Source organism: Peromyscus leucopus, chromosome 18 (genome assembly GCF_004664715.2).
Source record: "Peromyscus leucopus breed LL Stock chromosome 18, UCI_PerLeu_2.1, whole genome shotgun sequence".
Lineage (NCBI taxonomy): Eukaryota > Metazoa > Chordata > Mammalia > Rodentia > Cricetidae > Peromyscus > Peromyscus leucopus.
This window is the reverse complement of record NC_051078.1, coordinates 12,314,588-12,326,116: the sequence shown is the minus strand read 5'-3', so window position 1 is coordinate 12,326,116 and position 11,529 is coordinate 12,314,588. Positions and strand designations below refer to the sequence as shown.

The 11,529-nt window shown below is 45.0% G+C and overlaps 1 long non-coding RNA gene across 1 annotated transcript in view; it reads left to right on the top strand.

Annotated features, from left to right (window-relative positions):
- The first annotated feature begins 2,798 nt into the window (after window positions 1–2,798).
- Window positions 2,799–11,529, top strand: part of LOC119086192 — a 39,918-nt gene continuing 31,187 nt past the window's right edge. The window contains exon 1 of the long non-coding RNA XR_005089418.1: window positions 2,799–3,057. This is a non-coding gene — a long non-coding RNA (uncharacterized LOC119086192). The remainder of the gene's footprint in view (window positions 3,058–11,529) is intronic.

Genomic DNA, 11,529 nt, shown 5'->3' with positions numbered 1-11,529 from the left:
TCTCCTCTCTACTAAACAGAGCCGTATCCTATTATGCTAGTTATTGCCTGTGGCTTTAGCAAACCGAGGAGCTGGGGTCCTTTAAAGGTCTACATCAGTGTGCTCGTGGAAGCTGGTAGTGAATTGCGCCACGGAGCAGACACATTCTTTACTTCAGAACGCCAACTATGCCTCTTTCCAAAAAGGGGAAATGACTAAACATATCCTACTTTAACATCTCATAAATGGCATTCAGTTTCGACCCAGGGGATTTTTAGCTTCATATACCAAGCTTATATGCTAGAGGCAATGTGTTCCTCCTTGGAAATTTATACTATAGTTTATTCCTTTCAGGGCACCTGGGGATTTAGCTCATAGTTGCTGGATAGGCCACATGATCCGCTAAGCCATTTTTAAATTAAAGAGCGTTCCCTTGACTTTATTTTCTGATCTTCACAGGCACCTGAACACATGGGTTGAAAAAAAAAAAAAAAAAAAGCTCGACTCTAGCACAGTGGTTCTCAATCTGTGGGTCGTGACCCCCTTTGGGGGCGCAAATGACCTTTTCACAGGGATTGCATATCAGACATCTTACATGTCAGATCTTTACATCACGATTCGTAACAGCAGCAAAATGACAGTTAGGAAGTGGCAATGAACATAATTTTGTGGTTGGGGGTCAGCACGGCTTGAAGGACTGTATTAAAGGGTCGACAGCATCACGAAGGTTGAGACCTACTACTGGCATGCTGTGACCGATTTTCTGTGTATCTGAAAATGTAACAGGGGTAATAAAAATAAGCACTTCTTATGGCTGCCACGAGACGAGGAGATGCCTGCCTCTTCCTGGAACAGTGCCAACCTCAGAGTGTATATATATGTAAGTATATGTACATATGTATATATAAAATATATACATTTTGAAAACTGCTATAGAACTGTGCATTTGAAGGATCTTGGAGGTGATAACTTTCTTCAGTCTCAGCTTCCTTCCCATGAAATGAAATTAATGACGTCTGTCACAGAGGGTGCTACAGGGATTCAACACGAGATATATATATATATATATATATATTAGAAATGCTTAGCAGAGACAAACATAATAAGTTCTTATTAAATCTTAGCTATTATTATTCTATTTAAACTCTCTCTAATGTAGGTCTAGGTAATTTCACAGGATTTGGGGGCCCAATATACCCCCCTTTTTTTGTTTTTTTCAAGATAAAATTTCTCTGTGTAGTTTTGATGCCTGTCCTGGATCTCGCTCTGTAGACCAGGCTGGCCTCGAACTCACAGAGATCTGCCTGGCTCTGCCTCCCGAGGGCTGGGATTAAAGGCGTGTGCCACCACCGCCCGGCCTCTTTTTTTTTTCAAGTCATACTTTGGTAGGAGAATGAGATGTATTGGTTTTTACCATACAGTGATACTTTTCTGTATTCATTATGCATTTTAAAACTAAGCCTTGGAAAGGCACATTGGTCTCTTTCCAGAGGTCCTTTTATACAGGGCTATTAAAAAAGGCACAAAAGAAATAAGGTTTATCCATTATTTAGGGCCTTGTAGCAGTGATTACATCAACTCAGTCTGATCATCCGTTGGCTCCCAGAGCCCATACTTAGCTGGATTTCAGGGAGCAGACTAGCCGTGAGAAGCCAAGGAACCTGTCTCCCCCTGGGTCCTCTGTTCTCGCCGCCTCAGCAGGCTCCTTGGGCCAGCCTCTGCTCCGTTTCCATTGACTCCCCTTTTGCTCTGTCTACAGTAGGTAGGCTCAGAACACTGCCATCTTCCTCCCGCCCCCACGATGACTAAACTTCTACCACTGTAGAAGTGATACTTCTCTCCCCCAAACTCTTCCCACTCTTCATTTGGAAGGCCAGCTCCCACCTTTAAAGGGTTCTGACGAGGAGGAGAGAGGGATAAGAAACTTTTAGATAGAAAGATAGCGAAGAGGAGACAGAAACATAGGATAGATAGATTTGGGAAGACTTGGATCAAAATTCACCTTTCTGTCTCTTCAAAAGGGTTTTTTAGAACAGTGCCAAGGGGCGGGGCAAAAGACCTCCCCCTTGCTAGATCAAAGCACACCGCACAGCCAAGTGTAGACCCTTCCAAACACCTGGTAACCACGCCTGTGGTCAGATCATCCCCTTATGCAGCCCTGCTGAGGAAAGCAAGCTCCGATTCTGGGACCCTGAGTAAGTTCTCACTAGGAAACCTCTGTGGGTCTCTACACATTTCCCTCTGCCATGATTTTCCAGAACCTAGCCTCAAAATTCGGAATCTCCTTAGCAGGTTCTGGGATTTTTTTTCTTAGTCTTCATCCTTGGTCTGAAAATACCGTATTACTGAAACCTTGGCAATGGTCAACCTGTGGGTCACCACCCCTGGGAGTGGGGCTATCAAAGGACCCTTTCACAGGGATCACCTAAGACCATCAAAAAACATGGGTATTTACATTATGATTTCTAACAGTAGCAAAATTATAGTTATAAAGTAGCAACAAAATAATTTTATGGTGGGGGGGTTCACCGCAATGTTAGGAACCGTATTAAAGGATCATAGTGTTAGCAAGATTGAGAACCACTGTTGTAAGATTTTGGAACATTATTTGTACTTTTTTTTTGCCATTTGTGTCTTAACTTGCTGATAGAAAGTGGTCACACACACGTGTACGAACACACAGACACACAGATACACACATGAACACACAAACGTGCATACACGTGTGAGCTCTCACACAAACTAGAAACCAAAGGCACAGAAGAGCTAATTTAAGCGTCTAGTAGAGAAGTTCCTGTCGCTCCTCTAGTACTGAGGAAGGACGTCTCCCTTGCTAGTGAAAGAGTTGGCTGTTTTTGGTGCAGTGATGAATTGGGATGGCAATGCTATTTAAGGAGTGTATGTGTTAACTTTCTTGCTGTCCTGATAAATACCCAACCCAAGCAGTTTATGGAAGGAACTGTTTGTTTATTTTGGCTCCTAGTCCAAGATAAAGAAAGGTCCCTCATGGCAGAGGGCGTGTGGAGGCAGGAACCCAGGCGGTTGGTTACATTGTATCCTTACTCAGGATGCAGAGAGGTGAGTGTGAATGCCGGTGTTTAATCTACTGTCTCCTTATTGCTCTCTCTGGGACCCCAGCCCACAGGATGGCGGCAGCCACGTATGAGTTGGGTCTTCCCTACTTGTTAAACCTATCTGGAACCACCCTCGCAGGTGACCAGGCATGCCCAGATCTTGCCAAATTGATAATGAAGATTAACCATCACTGGGGGGGGGGCGGGGATGGAGCAGTTTGAACTTTATTTTAACCTTCAGTAAGACAAAAAACCGAAAGACTAGAAACAGCACACAGAGCAAAAGACCAAAGGTTTCTTGAAGGCAGAGATCTCTGTGTTCCTTATTTATTCTAGGACCCCAGTGGCATCTTAGAGAGTATCTCTACACCGAAAATGCATGAGCATATAATAAATATTTTTAGCTGAGAATGTGTTTATACTGGCCCAGGGAGAGAAAACATTCCCTGTGCCAAATACCATGCGACTTTCCCAAATTGTGGTATATGCAATCGCTATTGACATGATTCTGATGCATGCTATCTTCAGTTGTTTCGAATACTTGCTGACTATCAGCCGCTAGTCCCTGTAAACTTGTAACTTTTAAATCATCTCCCTTATAATATGTATTTTGTGCAAAAATGGCAGAGGGGAAAAAAGAAGACAAAAGTCTTTTTGTTTCTGGAACATTTCCTTGTGTTTTTTGACCTCTTGTTGAAATCCTGCCTAAGAAATAGGTCGATGATAAAGGCTAAGAATAATTTTGTTGCAGAGTTAAGGTAAATGAGAAAGTGGGCTGAGGGAAGCTTTATTTCAGTTTCAGATATCTGACAAAATTGGGAAATTGGATAAAAGGAGTTCAGGAGATTATACTGGCTGAAAATATACAGGTATTTTTGTATTTGTTCCAAAGTAAAAGCGTCTGTTTCCCCCACACAGAGACGGCTATGTAATGGTCTCGCTTCTAATGGAACCGCTCATTTCCAGGGCTATTGTAGTTTTGAAATGGGTTGGTTTTTGGATCCTAGGTCCAATTTCATATTATTAAACTCTGAAATTACAGCAGGCTCTCCACAGTAATACTCGAGTCTGAGAACGGCTTCCTGGGGCACCCTGAGACGGCCGCCTCCAGAGTCTAAAGGGCTTGTTTGCAACCTGATTCTTCCGTGTGGGATACTTGGTGCGATGGCTTTGGCCTTTCCCATGGGCTGTTTTTCTTCCTGTACTCCCTGGAAGAGCTCGGCCTGGGCCGTGAAGCTACTCACAGTTCTTACAGCAGTGATATAGGGCAGAGGTTCCGAGTTCAGGGTTTGGAGATAGACTTGCCTTTGATGTCTAATTTTTACCATCAGGTGTGGACCATCAGTCCACTTATTCAATCTCTTAAGCCTCATTACCTCAGGTTCTATGAGTGTTAAGCGCTCACCCTGGTCCCAGCACCCAGGGCACCCGCTGAAATATAACCTATTAGTATTGTTAACAGAAATGATTCCGTTTTACTTTAAGGAAACAACCTTTTTTTCTGTGTTATACATGTGTTGTAAATTACTTCTTCATCTTGTCATTGTAAAAAAAAATGGTAATAAAAAAACAACAACAACCCGATATTGTGGATGGGGCTGCTTTTTTTTTTTTTTTTTAAAGATGGTTCTGGAGAATTTGGTGGTTGTGTATCGCATGATTAAGGGCCAGTCCAGCCTTGCCACAGAGATAAATAAGTTAGTGCCTCCAAATAGACATATGGATGTTGCTGTGGGACCTCAGATATGGTCTATTCGATTCACTGTGGGCAGGAAGAAGGACTATTTTTGAGGAAAGGGGAAAAGAAGCCCAGAAACTGGCCATAGATAGAACCGGCCTTTATCTTCATCGACCAGTCATCGTCCCTAGCTCCCAGTAGCTCCTTATTTTCCTGCCGTTCCTTTATCGTCCGCTCCTTTCGGTCTCTGCCTTCTCTTTTCTAGAAACGGCATGCATTATGAAAGAGCAGATGCCTGACGCCATCTCCAGAAAGCCAGCGGTGGGATAATGCATATTTAATCCCGAACACCTGGCCTCCTTTTATTTGGCTGCCGGGAGGAGGTTTCTTGATTATGCAAAAAAAAAAAAGTCGCCTTACACTGGTACTAAAAACCGACTAAAAAGGTTAATAAATTTCAGGTTTGCTAGGTAATCCAGGGGGATAGAGCTCTGCAAACACTGAATTTTCCTTTCAGGCTGAGTCTGTGTGACATTATGAAATGCTACTGTTCTCTTCCTACAAGGTATTTACCCAACCCTTAAGCTCCGAGTAGCGAGCGTGGCGAGGGAGGCGGCAACATGAACAGTGGACTCACTTTGCAGGTTACCCCATTTAGTTCGCCTGACAACCCCGTGATCAGGGAGCCTCCTGATCCAAGCATTTCACAGATTAAGAATGGCTCCCAACATGCTTGTTTAGTGAGGGATTCATGCCGGTTGGTGCAGGTGCCTTCAGCCCTGGTGACCCTTGCAAGATGTAGCCGGTCTCTTGTGTCTCTAGCTGGTCTCTTGTGTCTCTAGCGAGTCTCTTATGTCTCTAGCCGGTCTCTTGTGTCTCTAGCCGGTCTCTTGTGTCTCTAGCTGGTCTCTTGTGTCTCTAGCTGGTCTCTTGTGTCCCTGCAGTGGCGGCAAGCCACAATAGTTTGATTACAAATGCCTCTTGGGTCACCATGCCATGGGAGCCGATCCGTTGGAATATCCAATTGTAGAATCCACCCTTTAGGAGAGGCCGCCAGACAGCTGATTCCCCTACCTCAGGATGGCAACGACTCTCTTTCCCTGGTTCTGGTTCAGTAGAGGCCGGCGCGAGTCCCTTTACATGCTGGGGGTGGTGTGGTGAGTGCAGAAACACGGTTTCTTAGACTGGTACCACTGAGTAAACACAGTAGTGGTCACGGTGGTGGTTTTGAGCTTCTGAGAGGATAAAAACATCTTTACACACACACACACACACACACACACACACACACACACACACTCACACACATATGAAAAACAAATATACACAGTTTGATCTACCACATCCAACAGAACCCTCAAAAAAGCCTTGAGAAAGGCTCAGGCGTGCGGTGTCTTGGTGACAAGTGTGGACTCTGGGTTCGATCATGGCTCTTAGACTGTTGATGTGAAGATCAAACAGGGCCACTTGTCACCTTTGCCATTTCCCCTCTGTTTGATAACAGGATTCAGAGCCACCTACCTCGCACTGTTGTGAAAACCACACTTGTAACCTATTTGAATGAGGTCTACGCTGCCAAAGGTCCCACGACTGACTCGTGACCTTGGAACCCGTGCACTTAGCCGTTCCCCCAGGGTGGCATTTCTCTGTCTTTCTTGCATCCTTGTACACATGGAAAATGACGTATCTCATATGCAGCATCTAGGAAGGAGAGTGGACGGAATAACTCAAGGCTTGAGGGGAGAGCCCAGGGAGGCTCCTGCTAGCCTCCTTCCTGGGGGAATGGATGTTCTGGCTGCATTGGAACAGAGAATAGGACCTGCCTGTCTAGGTCAGTGGTGCCAATCAAATCTTTCTGAAGCAGATGAGGATTTGAGTGTAGCCTGAAGAATTAGTAACATTTAGTAGTGAAAGTCATGGGTGAGGGTGGGTGGGAGGAATTCATTTTCTCTTCTGGAAAATGGATATCACAAGAATAGGTATTTTACAGTGTATTTGGAAACAAAATGAAGGCACGTACATAGAAGACACATGATGCGATGCTAGCCATTACTATTCCAGAGAAAAATAGAATACGCGAAATAAAAAGATGGAACTGGGCATAGTGTCACCTGAGATGGGCTATTAAAACTTTCATTTTTAAAAATAAAAAATCGACATTAGGACTTGTCAGTGTTTTGTTTTTTTTGGTCACACACACACACACACACACACACACACACACACACACACACTCCAAATAGGAATAAAATCAAGAACCTTATAATTTGGGTTGGGTGAGATAGGTCAGCTTGTAAAGGCGCTTGCTGTCAAGCCTGAAGACCTGAGTTCGATCCCCTGAACCCACATAGTAGAAGGAGAGAACTGATTCCTGCGCATTGTCCTCTGACCTTTATGTGTACACTGTGGCATGAAAGAGTCTGACCCATCAGTCTCGGGTGTGTTTCTGAAGTCTAGACTAGTGTAGCCTTCCCTAGAGAAACAGCTTGCCAAGCCACCTCTGTGTGATGGACCCAAGGCTTCTCAGATGAGTTCTGGTCCAGAGATGTCAGGCAACAAGAAGGCAGGCAGGTGGACCCAGGAGCAAGTCTTTGGTAGAGGAGGGACTTGTGCCTCTCAAAATCTCTGCTCAAGAATTGGCATGTGAGTCCTGTGGGAAGTCGAGGTGGTGAGCGACCAGTGAGGCTTCCACTGACAGTGACCCCACTGGCCAGCCTCAGGGCCCAATGACCTCTGCCTCTGTCCTCTCTCTCCAGGAGGAGGTAAGCCAAGAAAGAAGGCAAGACAGACAGACTGCCCAACTGTACAACACAGTCCGGGGAAGCCCTGGTCTCTAAGGACTCCACAGCACCGGCTATGGTAAAGATGCTGGTGTCTGCCCTGGTCCCTAAGGACTCCACAGCATCGGCTATGGTGAAGATGCTGGTGTCTGCCCTGGTCCCTAAGGACTCCACAGCATCGGCTATGGTAAAGATGCTGGTGTCTGCCCTGGTCCCTAAGGACTCCACAGCACCGGCTATGGTGAAGATACTGGTGTCTGCCCTGGTCCCTAAGGACTCCACAGCATCAGCAATGGTAAAGATGCTGATGTCTGCCCTGGTCTCTAAGGACTCCACAGCACCGGCTATGGTAAAGATGCTAGTGTCTGCTTGATGTCATGGACAGCAAAGGACAGATGCCACTTAAGAAGAGAGAGAGAGAGAGAGAAAAAAAAAAAAACAACCCAAAACAGGTGCCATGTGTGGTGATCATATTTCTGCCTGTTTGTAAAAAGTGATTGGTGGGGACAAGAAGTAGGGAAATGTGGGTCACACAACAAGTCCTAAGGAGTTAACTCGGGATTTTTTTCCTCAAGTCTTTCCTGCCATTTTGTTCCCATCCTCTCAGCTCTATGCATGTTGAAATTCAGGATGAATCTGTAGATTAGTTCATCTTGAGTGTTATCTGTTAAAAAAAAAATTCTTTTTAAAGAGAGTTCATTTAACATTTGCTCAACTTTGACATTTTCTTTCCCTAGTTCGCTGTACAAATTCAAGTCACCTGACTCACACAGATGCATCAATATTTTAAAAGCTACCGATCTTATACATGCAAAACAGGCTTACACTCTTCAATAATCTTTAATGTAGCGGCTCATTCATTATAGATGAGCCCACAAAGGAGGCACTTGGATTGTTCGGAATCGTAAGTGTTTCACAATGGTGGCTTTGGGATAGTTAAATACCACACGTTGGCTTTGTAAAACTATCACTGAATGCCTTTAGTAGAGTAACCCTGAAAGCAATTATCTGTTTTTAATTATCTGGACCAAGGCAAAGGAGAGAGGCTTCTCTAATGTGACTCTTTTTTTTTTTTTTTTTTTTTTTTTTTTTTTTTTTTTTTTTTTTTTTTTTTTTTTTTTTTTTTTTGTGAGACAGGGTTTCCCTGTGTAGCTTTAGAGACTGTAGACCTGGCTGGCCTCCAACTCACAGAGATCCACCGGCTCTGCCTCCCGAGTGCTGGGATTAAAGGCGTGTGCTGCCGCCCAGCCTGATGTGACATTCTTATGGTCACAGACATATCATGCTATTCTCCTCGTAGTTTGACCCTGATGTTGGAATGCTCATCAGTTCTTGGAGAAACTAACTCATCCTTTGTGGCTGAACTCAAATGTCACTGCCTCTGTGAACTAGTCCCTAACACCTCAAGCAAGATTGTTTGCTCCCATGGAAATTGATCAGTACGTTATCTCACAGTATCTTAGCTATTCATGTGTTTGTGGAATAGTATTTTAACTAGGCAAAGATGTGTTACATTTCTTTATGCTGCAGAGTATTACTTTACCGGTGTATTACTTTACATGTGTGTTGCTTTTGTTTATGCTGCATTTTGTTTAATTATGTAAAAATGTGTTACATTTGTTTATGCTGCAGAATTATTCCTTTAACTGTGTAAAGGTGTGCTACTTTTGTTTATGCTGCATTTGTTGATGTAAGGATGTGTGTTTAATGATGCAAAGATGTGTTGCATTTGTTTCACCTTGCCTGTCTAGGGCACCTGATTGGTCTGATAAAGAGTTGAACAGCTAATAGCTAGGCAGGGGAAGGATAGATAGGGTTGGCAGTCAGAGAATAAATAGGAGGAGAAATTGGGCTCAAGAAGAATGAGAGAAGAAGAAGGAGAAGGAGGAGGAGGAGGAGAAGGAGGAGGAGGAGGGGGAGGAGGAGGAGGAGGAGGAGGAGGAGGAGGAGGAGGAGGAGAAGAAGAAGAAGAAGAAGAAGAAGAAGAAGAAGAAGAAGAAGAAGAAGAAGAAGAAGAAGAAGAAAGGAGAGAATGTGGGACATGCCCAGGGCAAGAAGCCAGGCAGCCCCAGACAGACAGACAGAGAAGGCAAGAAAGGAAAAGGGAAAAAAAAAAAAGGTAAAAAGTCCCAAGGCAAAAGGTAAATAAACAGTTTAAGTTAAAAGAGCTAGACAGAGCATTCAAAACTAATAAGTTTCTGTGTCCTGATTTGAGAGCCAGTTGGAAAGAGAAACGTGGTGCCCCCATTAACTCCTTGCAGGTAGAGATGGTCATCTGAGACAGCACTTAGAGGTCATGGAATTAGGAAGTATACTTGTCTTTAGTTGGTGCCATGCTCAAAAGGGGGGATGTATTTGTACACTTGTACAAATCAACAGAAAAGATGTTCAAAGAAACGTTGTCATCCAGCTGTAGAACTGAAACTCTCTTCTTCTCTCTCACCTTGCTTTGAAGTCCAGGCTGGGCTTGAACTCATGATCTTCTTGCCGCCACCTCTTTGAGTACTGGGATCACAGGTGCGTGCCACCCCTTGAGTTTGCGGCCAGCCTGGGCTACAAAAAATGAGACGAGTAAACAAATATAAACAAAGAAAAAGGAAGAAAAGAAGAAGAAAGGTCAGCATTTTGCTGAGAACCAGTGTTTTTTTTTTTCTGTTTAGTGGGTGTTGATTTATACTATATTCAGAGCGGAAAGTCAGAGGGAAGGAGAGGGCAGGGTTTGATTTGTGCTTGGAACTTTCCATTTCATAGATTTCACTCCAGGGGCGACCTCCCGATGTTAGATCCTGCCTGTTTCTTTTGTAAAATGGGGGGAAACAAGGCTCTGGTGAAGTTCAGATCTGGGAGCAGAGTCACCTAGTAAAATGAACCCGAATTCCAGCCCGGGCTTCAAAATACTTCTCTGCTCTTCTGTATGCGTTAGCATTATGAGCGTTCCAGTTTGCTTTTCTGTCGCTTGTGACAGACACCCCGGAGCAACCTGGGGAGGAAAGGGTTTATGTGGCTTACACCTGCATTTCATCATCCATGACATTCGGGCAGGCAGGAGCTCAAGGGCAGAACCCAGGAGCAGGAACTGAGACAGAGACCACGGGGGAGTGCTGCTCAGTGGCTTGCTCCTCATGGCTTGCTCAGCTGGCTTTCTTACACGATCTAGTCTTACGATTTATTATGCTGGGAGCCTCTCGAGGGTATCCTGGTGTGCAGGGAACCCTGCTGGCAAGATGCAGCGGGCTGGGCAGATGCATGCAGCGGTGGCGGCCAGTGATACACAACTGGGACCATGCATCTGCATGGAGAGTTTATTACAATGGGGGAGGGGGAGGGTGGGAGGGGAAAGGAAGGGGGGGAATGGGCGGAGTTTTTCCTTAAGAGGCTTCTATGTCAGGACTCAGGGCGGTCCCAAGGGGCGGGGAACAGAATGTTAACACCTAGGCCCACCTGCCCAGGGTGACAAGGCCCACACAGTTGCCGGATTCTCCCACTACAATCATTGATCTAGAAAATGCCCCCCCCCCCCGACTTGCCCACAGGCCAATCTGATGGAGGCAATTCCTTAACTCTGAGGTTCCTGCTTCCCAGAGGAATCTAGTTTCTGACCGATGGATAAGAACCAGTACAGTTAAGAACAAAGGGAGACTATGGGGCTAACACGTGGGGGGCGGCCCTTTTCCTGGAGCATCCGGGCCCCATCCCTTCTTAAATGCCTGCCTGTCTACGGAAAAGGGTCACCTCGAGTGGTGGGAAAGAGGCTTGATTAGGCAGTTTGGTGGTTTTAAGCAAGTAGACTCAGGGGTCAAGACAATCAGGTTACAGAGGCTGGCTCTCTTAGTTTTGTGACTTCGGGCGTGTGTAAATTATTTATTCATTATTTACCTTTTCTTGGTTTAGAATAAGGGTCCTGCTATACAAATCAGGCTGTCCTGGAACTTGCCATGTAGCCCCGAGGCTGACCTGAAATCTACCATTCTCTTGCCTCCTCAACTGGAGCGTTGGGGTTGTAGGCGGGCACCATCCA